Below are 15,167 nucleotides of genomic sequence, written 5' to 3' on the forward strand. Positions count from 1 at the left end.
TTGGTTTTACAGCTCCTGTGACTCACTCATCATTCACTTCATCTCTTTACTTCTCTACAGTTGCTCCAGGAGACCTAATACCAGCCTCTTTGCCTGAGCCTTTCCCCCAATCCCCTTCACCTTCTCACCTAACCCAATGACCCTTTTAGCTGACTTTTTCTTAAAGTCATCCTTGGGCATTCCCATCACTAGAGCCAAAAGCCTAGGATTCTTTATTCCCAGGGAACCATTCCATACCTCTACCCCTTCCTTTGACTTCTTTCCTACCTTATGATGTTGAGACAACCAGAGGCCACTTTATCTCTGAATACCATCTCTGTTCTTGACCCCATTATTTTGCAGGGTATCAACCTCTTACCAAATCTGTCTTAGACAAGGAATCCCACTAATGTATTTGCTTGTCATCATGCACCACCCACTCCATCTGTTTCACCACTGCCAGACTGCCCTTAAACTGCGATTCAATTTCCATCTCACTGAAACCTGCTCCTGAGAATTCATTTCCAGATAGTACTGGTGAGATATCTACTTATGTCCCAACAATTAGAGGTAGTGAGTGTTCAAACCCATAGAGTTCTGAATTCACCTACTGGCAGGTCCACACCAGGAACATATTCCTTCCCACATTATCACACTCCGATGTTCACCAAGAGCAAGTCTACCTCCATCAACCAGAAACCTGTCTCAGGAGAGACTCTGCTACTAAACACAAGGAGGCCAGTGGAATTTTTATCCCTGGTCTTATCTTCCAGGCCTTATTGCAGAGACGAATGGAGACGAGAATGGCTTCCCAGATTTTAGAGAAGAAAGTAAAAAAGGAGGTGCCATTTTCCAAAAACAAATGTGGTCAGAATACCAAAGGACATCTTTAGGGAATTTGTTGCAACTGCTTGATGTACAGGTCACCACATCCTCCAATATTGGATGGAACACTGAAGGCAAACCAGAGCAGCTCTCTATTTATCAACAGCTCCTCTATGTCAAAGCTTTGGCAGAAAACTTGCATTAGAAATACAGCCAGCTCTTCTGGGGTCTTCCTTCTTTGCACAGTGAGTCCTTCGTAGCCACTCTCCTGTTTTCTAGTAGTACTTCCCCACTAGAGTCTCACTTTGTCTTATTCAATGGAATTCATAATACCTCTGCCATCAAAATACAAGCATCTCCACCACTTCCTCATTCCCAACTATTTCCTCTCCCCATTGTACACCCCCAATCCTGGCCTCAAACCCTGTCCCCATCCTAGCCTCCACCTTTCACTAAAGTGAACACCATCCCCCATTTTCTTTTTTTTTTTTAAAGAATTTATTTATTTATTTGACACAGAGAGATCACAAGTAGGCAGAGAGGCAGGCAGAGAGAGAGAGAGGAGGAAGCAGGCTCCCTACTGAGCAGACAGCCCGATGCGGGGCTCAATCCCAGGACCCTGGGATCATGACCTGAGCCAAAGGCAGTGGTTTAACCCACTGAGCCACCCAGGCACCCCCCACCCCCATTTTCAATCCTGCCTCCTGATCATACCACCTTCTTCATCCCAGATTAGGGACTGTGGAGTGTCTTTCAATAGATCCAAGAATGAATCAGACTCTCCTATCTTGACTGAAAATCAACACCTGGGATGGCACATGTTGCAGAAGTTACAGGTAAGTTTGTGGGCTTTAGTCCCTGTGTTCCAGAAACCTAAAGAAACCATTTGTCCTCGAGCTCCCAATCTTCCCCTTGTTAGCCAATCATCTGATTCCCATGTACCAGTCTCCATCCTTCCTGGCCATTTTCATATCATCTGTGAACCCCAGGAGACACTGGAGTTACAAAACTCAAGAAAGGTAATCCCACGCTGGTGCCTCCATGACTGTGGAAGTCTAGAGTCCCTAGCAGTGATGGAGCCTCAGCATACATTATAAGAACTCTCTCAGCAAAAAGGCAGACAAGTTCACTCACAATTCTCTGAGTTTCAGGGCCATAGTAACAGGGATCTAGCAAAGACTGAGTTGCATCTCCCCAAAAGGTTCCATGAGAGAGTCCAAGCAAAGTTTCAGCTAAGGAAGGATATGAGGAGGAATCTTGGGTATATCTTAGAGAAGAGTCCAGAAGACAGGCCACAAAGGGTCCCAGAATGCTACCTAGTGAAGGGTCTGAGGGCTGCATTGGAGACAAGTAAACTGTGTGTGTCATTCAATGAATCACTCAGGGAATGAATTATTGAATGTCTCAAGGAAGGACACAGACCAGAATCAAATGAAAAGTATTCTTAGTTTACATGTGGGCAAGAAATTTTGGCAGATCTCCACAGGTAGGATTCCTATAGGTGTGTATTATTCATGGCTGGCTGATGACAATACATTGCCTTTTTCTGGGAGTTCCCAGACTGCTCCAGAAAACACAGATTCTAAAAAGACAATGTGGGTAGGGTTTACTGCCAGAGTACCACCCTAGAGCATTCTTTTCTTGATCCCTACAGGTGCTAGAGACCTATATTATAAGATTTCACATGAATGAGAGGTGGGGTATTCCCCTCAGGGTTCTTGAATCCATAAAATTCTATATGTTGAGAGAAGCCAAAATATGGCCTCTTCCCCAATTTGACTTTCCCTCCTCAGCCATGCATATTTCTGGGGTGGATTCCAAATTGAGTTTTCTAAACCCCTTGACGGAAGCTCTAAAACGTTTTTTGGGAAACAAGGTGAGAACAACAAAGTCAATTCCCACTGTGGATCATCCTCTCCCCACCAAGTCATCTGTGATCAGTGAAGGAAAGGGGGCTTGAAGGCATCACACTCTGACACTGACCATAAGACTGCAGAGTGTATCCTGATAGCTGAGTGGGGCATCCAGACTTTTTAGCCCCTTACACACAGCATCGGAGCTTAATTGTGACCCAGTGAGACTGTACCAGACAACACATGTGGCCCAGGGTACCCACAGGGCAAGCTGGGCCTGGACATGAGTCTATGCATGAGAATGTGAGTTCCAGTAACAGAGTAGAAATGGAACAGGGCAAAGTGATGGTCGAGAAGAATTTAGAACATTTTGCCATGTCCAAGCTGTCCAGGGATATATTCGACATCAAGGACCTGTGTACCCTTCAATCCCAATCCTGGGACGCCTTGACAACCAGTGAGTTGGGAAGCTCCAAAATGATAAATGTCAACATGAGCAAGGTAGAAACTGCCCTGACCACAGAACATCCCTCACTAAAAATATTGGTTCCCCAAGATTCTAAGCTATCAGAACTGAAAAGATAGTTTCTGAGTGAGTTATAGTTTAAACTGGATAGTAAGAAGTATAACTAGGCTCAAGGATGTCCAACTGACATGCCTCTTACTTCAGAGAGCTTGACTTCCAGGCTTTCCCTGACTCAGTGTGTGCAGCAGGGACCTGGAAGCATCCCAGGTGCTGCACGTCCAACTGAAGGACAGCAGAATTAGCACGGAGGAGCCACAGGAATCCTTGGGCTTGAAGCTGGCCTTCTGTAAGGGCCAGCTTACGAATTTCTCACAAAGTAAAAGTGCAAAGAAAGTGAGACCTCAGGATCCCAAAGCAAGAAAATGCAGAAGTGAGGACTCAGGAATACGGACATCTGCAGGCAAAGAGGAGGGCCACCATGCTGAGGTGACAAAATTAGAGCGTGCTTCCTCAACTCTGTCACAGAATGAACAGTTTCCTCTTGAAAGATACTTCAGAAAAAGATGCGACAATTTTCTCAGTGGATCAATTCCAAGAAAAAAAAATCACAGGGCATTAAGAATGTCCCCAGCAAAAAGCCAAGTTCATGTCCACCTTAGCGCAGCACCAAGACCCAGTTGAAAGTCTAGCTACTTTTGGGAGTGATTGGCCTCCTGAAGCTCACAAGCTCACTACCTTTGGGAATGTCCTAAAAGAGAAGCTGGCACATATGTATGCATCTGAGGCCTGAGTTAAGCCAGCAGCAGGAGGAACTACAGGTCTGACAAGAGACCTCCCTCCAACTACTGGGCTCTCTCTGACCCACAACAAAAGAAACCGGCAAGTATCAAGTCCTGCAGCCAAGAAGCTTCCTGTACTAACCAGAACCATTTAAAAAGTATTACACAGAACAGAGACAGGGTCAGACATCCCCAGAAAGCTGAAGCCTTCAAGGATCAGCTATTAAGCCGGGGTCAACCCCCTTCTTCTCTGCCCTCTGTGCCTCATCCAAGCCCCACCTGCATGCATTAAGTATGCCAGGTCCTTTGGCCACCAGGGGTGACCCCGATGAATGTACTGTGTTTAGCGATTTGATTCTTCTACTCAGGCAGAAAATTCCTCTCCAGAACTTGCAGGGAGAAAAATTTCCCTAAAGAAATCATTCAGTCCTTATTGAGAAAGGTTCACAATCTTCATGACAATATAGCCTCTGATGAGAACAACCTTCAGAACAACCAAGAATATTAATCCTCCTCAATAAACATTTCTTCTAATAGAGAGTGGTGTTCTCTGTGTGCTTCTCTGGGACTGGGGCTGGGGTTTGTGCTCAGGGTAAGGAAGCAGTGTGTTCAACTTTGAGTAGTTAATGCTTTTGGCTTCTACAAGTACACCAGTCCCTTGTACAAAACCGGACAGTGGCCTTCTTCTCAATTTTATCCTGGGGTCCTTTATTTGGTTCTGCTCTGATGTCCTATATTTAAAACATTTGCCGGTGGCTCAGTGGGTTAACCCTCTGCCTTCGGCTCAGGTCATGATCTCAGGGTCCTGGAATCGAGCCCCACATAGGCTTCTCTGTTCAGCAGGGAGCCTGCTTCCTCCCCTCTCTCTCTCTGCCTGCCTCTCTGCCTACTTGTGATCTCTTTCAAATAAATAAATAAAAATCTTTAAATAAAATATTTACTTTTTTTTTCATAAAAAGTATAACGTGCTTACTCTGAAAATCTTCAGACCTTTACAAATAGTGAAAAAAACACTCAAAGTCTAGAACTTGATTTAAACTCTCTTTCATCTGCTCCCAAACTATTTGGAGGGTAGGATACTGTGTCAGCTAGACCTCACCTCCTGGAGGCTACTCAGGCCCAAATGATACCATTTCAAACTATGAATATACAGGATAGTCTTTGAGCAAGAAGACCGTGCCCTGAGGGATGTTGTCAGGGAAGTTCTCCTCCTATATGATTCTTGCCTTCCCAGACATGCAACATTTTACCCCAAGGTTACAGTAATTGAGGGGTATCTTAATTGTGTATTGCTGTGTAATGGTTATTCCAAAATTTAGTGGGTTAAAAAAATACATACTTATTACCTCATGGCTTCTGTGGATCAGAAATTTGGGTGAAGCTTACCTGGATTCTCTGCGTCAAGGCTGCAATTAAGGTGTCAGCTGAGGCTACTACATTATCATCTGGAGGCTTGACTGGGGAAGAACCAACTCCCGTACTCAGTCACAGAGTTGCTGGCAGGATGCAGTTCTTCAACGTCTGTTGGAATGAGATCCTCAGTACCTTGCTGGCTCTTGGCTGAATCTGGCTGGTTCCTTATCAAGTGGGCTTCTCCAGCATGGCAGCTTACTTCATCAAAGCAAGGAGAGAGTTTGCAAACAAGATAGAAGTTACAATCTTTTGGAAACTAGCAATGGAAATGACATCCTATTACCTTTCCTTTATTCTATCACTCAGAGGCAAATCACTAAGTCCAGCCTATGCTTAAGGGGAGGTGTAATTACACAAGGGTGTGAACACAAGTGGGGATGATCAGAATCTTCTCAGAAGTCTTCCTAATGCAAGGGTTTGTTCTTGGACAACTTCTTCAGTTTTCTGGCGCAAAAGTCTCCAAACATGCCAAGTGGATCTTTGTCCTCATTCATGCTCAAGTCATCAAGGTCAAAATTTCTTAATGGCTAAACAAATTGGCACTGGTAAGTAACCACCACAGAGATTGGAGCATCCAAAGGAAGGAAGGAAAGATGACCTAGAGAGGTCAAGGTAGTTTGGGTTTATCCTCAATGATTAAGTAAAATAATCCCTGAGAGACACCTGACTTACCAGTATTCAAACTGGGGGGCGGGGAGGGAAGCTGGTATAATATGGCTCATCTGGCTCTACCACACTCTCTCTCTTTTGCCCTAGTTCCCAGACCATAGGTGTGTAGAAGTAACCTTCAGCTTCTGTAGACCTAGCCAATGTTATAGAGGAGGGGAACCCTACAGGTTGCAAGGTTTATTTTCTGTTTTTGTTAATATATTTAATATAGCACATCCATCATTTCAAATTTAATTCTCATAGCTTAAACATCAGAGAGAATGGGTCACTCAACTATTGGAAAAGGCAGTACTAGGGATCTTAGAGCACACACTCCCATTTTGGGATATCTTCCACGTACCTGTGTCTTGAAGGCTCTGATGCCTGGGGAACTCTGTCACACTCAGGCACCCCTGTTCTTTCTGTGATCACGGGGATCCTGAGACCACACTGCCCCTCCTAGGATTCTGCCAGCTTCACCACCAAGGCATCTTTCAGACAGGGACATCCCTCACTGGAGTTGACTCCTGAAAGTTCTGATTTTGTGCTCTGCTACTGGATCACTTGCCTGTGGCCAGCTGATGGAGGCTCCCTCCCCTCCCCACCATGGTTTATCTTCCCATATATCACCTTGGATTTCCTCCTTTCCACCTCCTACCTGGCAGAACATGGTCTCTTTTCTGTTTGTAGAGTTGCAGGTACTCTTTTCTTTGATCTCCCCTTGATTTTTCAGGTGTTCAGAATAATTGGATAGCTATCTAGCTGAATTCTTGCAACCAGACAAAAGTAAGGTCTCTTACTCCTCTGCTTTCTTGGACTGCGATCTCAATGCAGATTTATTAATCCCCTCTCATAGAAGGGCAACCTGAAAGACAGAGAAGGTAATATATGTTCAGTGGGCTAGCATGAAAGAGGGAGCCAGTGATGGACAGCCCCCTTATACTGTGAGGAATTATTTGGATGTAAAAGACGGGAAATACAACTTAACTGACTTAAAAAGGAGAATCTATTGACTTAGCTACCTGAAAACGTCTGGGAATAAAGCTGGTCTAAAGTACAAGGGTTCATGCTGGGGCTCCATTGATGTCTTCAAGATTCAACATCAATGGAGCCCCAGCATGGGGGCTATTTCTTGGCATTTTGGACCTTCTGTCAGACAATTAAAAATTTTTTTTTCCTTTTTTCTTCTTTTCTTTATTTCTTTATTTTTATTAATATAGAATGTATTATTAGCCCCAGGGGTACAGGTCTGTGAATCATCAGGCTTAAACACTTTTCAGCACTCACCATAGAACATACCCTCCCCCATGTCCATAACCAACCACTCTCTCCCTACCCACCTCCCCTCAGCAACCCTCAGTTCATTTCACGAGATTACGAGTCTCTTATGGTTTATCTCCCTCCCCATCCCATCTTGTTACATTTTTTTCCTTTCTTATCCCTCAAGCTCCCCACATTGCCTCTCGAGTCCCTCATATCAGGGAGATCATATGATAATTGTCTTTCTCTTATTGACTTATATCCCTCAGCACAATACCCTCTAGTTCCATCCACATCATTGCAAATGGAAAAATTTCATTTCTCTTGATGACTTTCTTATATTCCATTGTGTGTGTGTGTGTGTGTGTGTGCGCGCACTCGCGCGTGCACGTGTGTGTGTGTATACTTCTTCTTTATCCATTCATCTGTTGATGGACATCTAGGTTCTTTCCATAGTTTGGTTATTGTGGGCATTGCTGCTATAAACATTCATGTGCATCTGCCCCTTTGGATCACTACATTTGTATCTTTAGGGTAAATACCTAGTAGTATGATTCCTGGGTCATAGGGTAGCTCTATTTTCAACTTTTTGAGGAACTTCCATGCTGTTTTCCAGAGTGGCTGCATGAGCTTGCATTCCCACCAATAGTGTAGGAGGGTTTCCCTTTCTCTGTATCCTCGCCAGCATCTGCCATTTCCTGACTTGTTGATTTTAGCCATTCTGACTGGTGTGAGGTGGTATCTCATTGTGGTTTTGATTTGTATTTCCCAGATGCCGAGTGATGTGGAGTACTTTTTCATGTGCCTATTGGCCATCTGGATGTCTTCTTTGCAGAAATGTCTGTTCATGTCCTCTGCCATTTCTTGATTGGATTCTTTGTTCTTTGGGTGTTGAGTTGGATATGTTCTTTATAGATTTTGGATACTAGCCCTTTATCTGATATGTCTTTTGCAAATATCTTCTCCCATTCTGTCAGTTGTCTTTTGGTTTTGTTAACTGTTTCCTTTGCTCTGCAAAAGCTTTTGATCTTGATGAAGTCTCAATAGTTCATTTTTGCCATTGAATTTTCCCCTCATGGTCCAGTAGTTGTTTGTCTCTCTTTTGCTCAGCTTCTTTATTCTCTATCATTTGGTCTTCTATATCACTAATTCTCTCTTCTGCCTCATTTATTCTAGCAGTAAGAGCCTCCATTTCTTATTGCCCCCCATTAATAGCTTTTTTGATTTCAGCTTGGCTAGATTTTAGTTCTTTTATTTCTCCAGAAAGGACTGTTATATCTCCAGACAGGGTTTCTCTAATATCTTCCACACCCTTTTTGAGCCCAGCTAGCACCTTGAGAACTGTCATTCTGAACTCTAGATCTGACACATTACCAATGTCCATTTTGATTATGTCCCTAGCCTTCAGTACTGCCTCTTGTTCTTCTTTTTTTTTTTTGTGGTAAGTTTATCAGTCTTGCCATTTTATCCAGATAAGAACATATGAAGGAGAGAATAAAATACCAAAAGGGTGCCAAACACCCCTGAAAAATATAAGCTAACCAAGCCCCAAATCAGGGGGAGAAGAAAGGGGTTAAAAGAAATTTAATTTTTTTTTAATTAAAAAAAAAAATATATATATATATATATATATATATATGTGTGTGTGTGTGTGTGTGTGTGTGTGTGTGTGTGCATTAGACTGGTGAATAGAACAGGACCACCCACTTGACTTTCGGTATAATTTGGTATCTTAGAAGAAACTACCTCCCAGAATTTTACAGAAAGAAAAACTTACATATATACACAAAAATAAGGGTAAACATGAGGAAGGGATGGAATATAAATGTAAAGATGAAAATTTTAAAAAGGAATTGATAAGAGAAGTTGGTTGGAATAAGAAAGAAAAAGAAGTGGAGAGAATTTTCTCAGGCTTGACACTAGAACAAATCCCTGTGCTAGATTTGAGGTAAATTTTTATCTATTTGAAGAAATTGTATCCCAAAATTTTTTAGAAGAAAAAACCTGATATGTATACAAAAAATAAAGTTATATACAATGAAGGATAAAATATGACTATAATAATGAAGGTTTAAAAAAGTTTTTTTAGAAAGGTATTGTGAAGATGAACTAGTTAAAAAACATTAAAAGTGGAAAGATGAAAAGTTCAAAAAAATTAGAGTAAGAAAAATATAAAATTAAAAAAATTTAATTAACTTTGCAAGACCAAAGAATCATGCGGAGAAAGCTATGAATTCCATGCTTTGCTTTCCCCTCCTTTGGAATTCCACTGTTCTCCTTAATCAGTGAGCTTGGTGTGGGCCGATGTTCTTGCTGATCTTTGGGAGAGGAGCCTGTTGCAGTGATTCTCAAATTTTTGCCCAAGGCGAATTGTGCCGCCCTTGTCAGGGGCTGGGCTAAGTTATCTGCCCAGGTTTGCTCTAGGGAGCTTTTGTTCCCTGAACACTTTCCATAGAGCCCTGAAGGACAGTAATAAAAATGGCGGCCTCCCAGTCTCCTGTCCGGAGGAGCCGAGAGTTCAGGGTCGCATTCCTCAGTGCACCCTTGGAGAAAAGTACTCAATCACTCCTGTCTCCCTGGTCTCTGGCCGTGCTCCAAGCTCACCTGCCCTGTGACTGAGTGTTTCTGTCTCTGGCACACAGCCACATTTAGAGTCTTCAAGCCCAAAAGATCCTGCTGCTCTGCTGTTCCAGCAGATGAAGATTGGTCTCCCTGGATCTGCCACTTGTGGGGTCCCTGCTCAGACCACTGAGTCTGTCTGTGCCACAGATCACAGTTTAAGGTAACTCTGAGAGCTCACTCCTCAGCTCTGTCTCTTTTCTGCTGTGAGCTCTGCCACAATCAGACACCCACAGTCCTTCTCTGACCCTGCGGGACCTGAGACCATACTGTCCCTGCGAGGGCTCTACCCCTGCTTAGCTTCTGGAGTGATGCCCCTCAGTGGAGCAGACTTTTAAAAGTTCAAATTTTGTGCTCTATTTCTCCACCACTTGCTAGGAGCTGGCCCCTACCCCCAAGTCTATCTTCCCGTTACTTCAGATTCACTTTTCCCCACGTCCTACCTGTCAGAGAGTGATCGGTTTTTGTTTCTAGAATTGCTGCTCTTCTTCTCTTCAATCTCCTGTTGGGTTTGTAGGTGTTTGGAATGGTTTGATAACTGTCTAGTTGAACTCCTGCCACCTGATGTCATCTTTCTGCTACTCCTCCCCCATCTTGACTCCTCCCCGCATCCGACAATTTTGTAGCTTTAAATATATCTTCTAAGTTTTAAGTGTAGCTAAAAATGGTTTTGTGTCTCATTAGTCCCTGCTGAAAATCCCACTGTGCCTTATTGGCTCCACTTTTGGCTCAGTTTTGCCCATCCCTGACCAATCACCGTTATCAAAAGCATAAAATAATCTTTTGGCCAAGCTGGAGTTATAGATGCATTCTTAAAATAGGAGTGTTAGGGAAAGACAACTCCACCTGGCCATATACTGAGACTGAGAATGGGTTTAGTTCTCTAGACAGAAGGTGAGTGAATGCTAGGTATCAAAACAAAAACAGATGTCTACTCCAGACCTCTTTCTCTGCCCCATTTCTGCTTTCTTGTCCAAAGTTATGCCATGACTAAAGCTTGGAGTTGCAGGAAACACTGATTCTGAGGAGATTTAGGGATAAGAAAGAGGTGGGATGGAACCAAGCAGAGGAACTTGAAGTAGGAGGAATCAGTCAGATTCCCCAACATCCATGTGGAGAGACCATCCCAAAAATGTGGTCTCTCACTGTTCACCCCTTCTCATCCCTCAGCCTTTATCTTCCATTTCAGCTTAGTTATGGCTATGTCCTAGAACTTATCATCAGGAGCACTTCTGCCATCTGAAAAGACAGTCTGACATTCCACCAAGTTCATCCTTTCAGCTTATGCCCCCAATTCTTCAACTTAGTCAGGAACTACAAGACACTTTATACATCTCCCTGTCCATCTGAGAATGGTTTGTTTCATTTCCTCCCTCTCCAAGGAAAACTTCATTGTTCATCACTTAGTTCTAAACCTAAAGACCTCTACTTTTTACAGCTTTTCATTTGCCTTTCATCTGTCATGCTGGGCAAAAGAGAGTGTGTCTTTTAAAGACCCATATTCTAATAAAGGGGTGATTCATCTAGGATAAAATCAATACAAGTAATTATGTTGATGCCACCATAAATGTTCTATAATAATGATCAGCTTCAACAATCCCTGAAAACAATCCATTAGTTCCTTCAGTGCTTACTGTGTACTAGGCATTCTTTGAAGCATTAGGGGCACACCAGTGAAGAAAACAAAGCTTCCTGTCTTAGCTGACCTCATAAGATTTTTCTTTAGTCAATTCTCTTGGCTAAGTGCTCAAAACAATTTCAGTTTTATACAATTTCTCCACTCTCCTCACTCGTTGAGTGTGTGTGCTAGGGAATAAATGGGGAAGAAAAAGTCACCAGAACTTTTCATCATTAAAAACTTCAAAAGAGTAACAAAATCAAACGTGAACACCCATCCCTTCTTTCTTCTTTCCTTCCTATTATACTGGACAGACTTCCTTGGTGATCTGTCCTTGCTTTCCAACTTAACAACACTTTTTTGCACTACCCATCTACTCATTATTTTTTGGAGGAAGATGATAGATAGATAGATAGATAGATAGATGATAGATTGATTTGATAGTACCATGGGCATTGGCTGCTTATTGATCTTGTCTCTAGGAATACTATGTACTTCAAGTTATTTCTAAAGACCATTTTAAGTCAGGCCCCTCTTGGCTGCCATTCATACTTTGCTAACCATGCTATTTCAAGATCCTGTCATCCCCACTGCTTCTAGGGAACTCAGCTCTATAATAGTTACTAATTCAACCCACAGAAGACAGGCATTATTGTGCATTGCAGTGATGTTGATGTGTTCCTCCCCAGTTCATTCCTTATTACTTTAATAAATGGAGTGCTCTCCAGGCCTCTTAAGGAAAATGACCAGCTGGAAGGTTTTCCAGTTGTATATGACTGATCCATTCTAGCAGCCTTAGCTCTATAACCCTATTTCTCAAAAAGTTCCATGGCCTCTCTAATTTTAAATACCAGCTATTGTTTTCTTTTTTCCTGAGTCTTTTAGAAGCAACACTTAGGGTTCTTTCCAGGTAGTTAAATCCTGTATCATTAGAAAGTTTTCTCATATTGTAAATTCTTCTTTATCTAGCTTTTACTCCACCTTCTTGATCTAGCACCTTCAGGATTCAAATCTCACAGTTCCCACTCTTTCCCTCTCTAGGTCCTGTAATGTCATGGGAGATTTGCTGAGCCCAAGAATTCTTCAAAGCTCTGCCAATATCACACTTAAGTTCTCTGTCTACAGCCATTTCCACCCTCTGGCTTCGGGTGATGAGAATCTTTTCAAAAGCTACCAAGGAGGCCTCTGAAACTCACATTTACTTTGAATTATTAAGAGGTCTGAACCTGTCGTTTTCTTTCTTCACTAAGTCAGTGGTATTTAGCAATAGCCACTCAATTTCATAGTCTTTAGAGTTGCTAATTCCCCATATCTCTCCAGTGCCTAAGAAATTGTGCATCCCCTCTGCATCCCCTCCACCTGCATCTCATCCCATTTTCCTCAAGTGAAAGTCTTAGTAGTTGTCTGTTACAGCGTCCCAAAGACTATCAGGGCATCACCTACCACTTGTGATCCAGCTGGCAAGTTAGATCTAACTCCATAATTCTATCCTTAGCATCTGCTTCTCAGATCTTTTTCTAGGACAAACCAACTTAGATTGAGTTTCTTAGAAGTGGAGCATTCGATGGGGATTTTTATTCAAGTCACTAGAGGACTATTCTCAGGAGCAAAGGAGTGAACAGTGCCTGACAGAGCAGGCCATAAAAGCTAATCATGAATATGGCCTCAATAAAAGATGAGCTTTAGTCTGAACCTAGGAGGAAGTTTTGGTACACACCCTGCACTAAGTAATCTCACCATAAGATGAGGAACCAGGCTTTCATCCCTTGGTACCAGTCAATTGTTAACTGAAGTTTGTTGGGTGGGTACTGTGTAGCTTTCCAAGTGAGGAAGCTCCTGTTTGGCCAGGGTAACTCTCTAGATAAAGGGCCAGCTGTGAGTTGTTAGTAGCAAGTGCTTGTGGCAGCTAAAGGATGGGCACACTGGCAGATGAAATGGATCCATACACCAATACCATCCCTACAACAGATCAGGGGATGTCTGAGATTCTGTACTCCAGAATAGCTCTTGGGTGATGTCAATGTGACTAGGCCAAGGACCACACTTTGGAGTGGTATGAAATAGATTGTTTTGTTTTCAGGTTTTTCTACCTTTTGTCCCTACATCTCTTTTACTTTTCTTTCCTTCATTTTTCTTCTTTCTAGTTACGCTGACTCTATGTCTGATCTACAAACCAGTTTCTGGGACTGCATTCAGAGATTTGGGTATGTCCCAAGTTTTTTTCAGAAGAAAGGGAAGCAAGCCTCAATTTACTACTTTTCTTTTGATACATCCAGTTACCTAAAGTTGATTTTAAGCAGGATGCTTTCTTCACATGAATGAACAGTTCTTTTTACTTTTTACATTGTTTATTTCATTTTAGTTTTTATTTGCATATAGTTGATAGACAATATTGCCTTAGTTTCAGATGTACAACTTAGTGATTGGACAAGTTTTTGCATTATGCTGTGTTCACCACAGGTATAGGTATAGTTCTTTTGGATAGGTTTATTCATTTATTCATTCATTCAAGATTTATTCATCCATTGGGAAGAGAGAGTGTGCACATGTGCATGGAAGTAGGGGGAGAGGCAGAGAGAGGGAAGGAATCTCAAGCATCCTCCCTGCCATTTGGGGAGCCCCACCTGGGGCTCGATCTCAAGACCCATGAGATCCTGACCTGAGGGGAAATTATGAGTCTGATGCTTAACCTTAACCAACCGAGCCACCTAGGGGCCACAGGTCTTTTTAAATATTATAGTCTTGGGATTTGATTGAAGAACAAGGCAGGACTCTCAGCTTTTCATGAGAAAACCAGTAACAGCAAAGCTACCTTAAAGTAGGAACCACAACCAATCTTTTGATTTCAGTGTAGCACTAAAAGAAGTATTTACAAGCCTAATTACTATGGGGTCTCCCGATTGGATGGGGGCCCCCAAATGTGAGGTGAGCCAGTCTGGTGGAAGCCTGCAGGGCACGCGTGGTGAAAAAATTCACCTAAGGCAGAACAAAGGAGATAGAATACACCTTGAGCACACTGCAAGGGAGCAGCAGGCAGGACAGCAGAACAGAGACTGGGGCAGGCTGTCGTTATAGGGGGAAGGTGAGGAGGTATGGGAACATACAGAGTTTTTCTTTTTTGGCACCTGTGTCTGGGTGTAAGTAACCTATTGATCAGCTAGGGCTTAGGGATATTTTAAGCCACCCACTGGGCTTGTTCGAACTCAGCCAGTGTGTCACTGTGGGCCCTTCAGCCTGACTCACGTTTCCATTGTTCGAGTTGATTGTCTGAAAGTGGTCTCTACAATTACTTCCAACTTAGTTGGAAATGCTGAGATCCCAAAATGTTAAGGAATGTATTCAAGGTCGCACAAGTGACTGGCAACTTTTGGATAAGGTACATCCTCATCCTTGGGCCTCTTGTTATGCTATGCTACAATTAATCTGAAATTGGATCTCTGCACCTTGAAAACAATTTTCAAAGCACAGTGGAATAGAGCATTGACACTGTGTTAAAGGCAAGTTTCAGGTCTCTAGCACTCTAGAGTGGACTGAAAGGTCTGACGTAGTTTAGGATGCCAATATTCACTTGTGAGAAAATCTCCCATTATTATAGCATCATCCTCTTTACTGTAGAAAAATTTTTTAATAAGACCATGATATCTGCTTCAGATTGGAGAAGATGACTTTTATTGCTCTCCACCATTTCTTTTTTTTTTTTTTTTTTT

At 42.6% G+C, this 15,167-nt stretch overlaps 1 protein-coding gene and 1 pseudogene across 2 annotated transcripts in view; both read left to right on the forward strand.

The window, feature by feature from the left end:
* The window catches only part of LOC309847262 (spermatogenesis-associated protein 31D4-like), a 36,677-nt pseudogene that overhangs the window by 14,600 nt on the left and 6,910 nt on the right, over positions 1–15,167 (forward strand). The window contains exon 3 of the transcript XR_014316553.1: positions 1,536–1,640. The product of XR_014316553.1 is annotated as a spermatogenesis-associated protein 31D4-like (transcript). The remainder of the gene's footprint in view (positions 1–1,535; positions 1,641–15,167) is intronic.
* LOC309847010 (spermatogenesis-associated protein 31D1-like) overlaps positions 1–15,167 on the forward strand; it is a 47,106-nt gene that overhangs the window by 2,553 nt on the left and 29,386 nt on the right. The window lies entirely within an intron of this gene.

The sequence above is a fragment of the Mustela nivalis genome (assembly GCF_964662115.1).
Source record: "Mustela nivalis genome assembly, chromosome: 13".
Lineage (NCBI taxonomy): Eukaryota > Metazoa > Chordata > Mammalia > Carnivora > Mustelidae > Mustela > Mustela nivalis.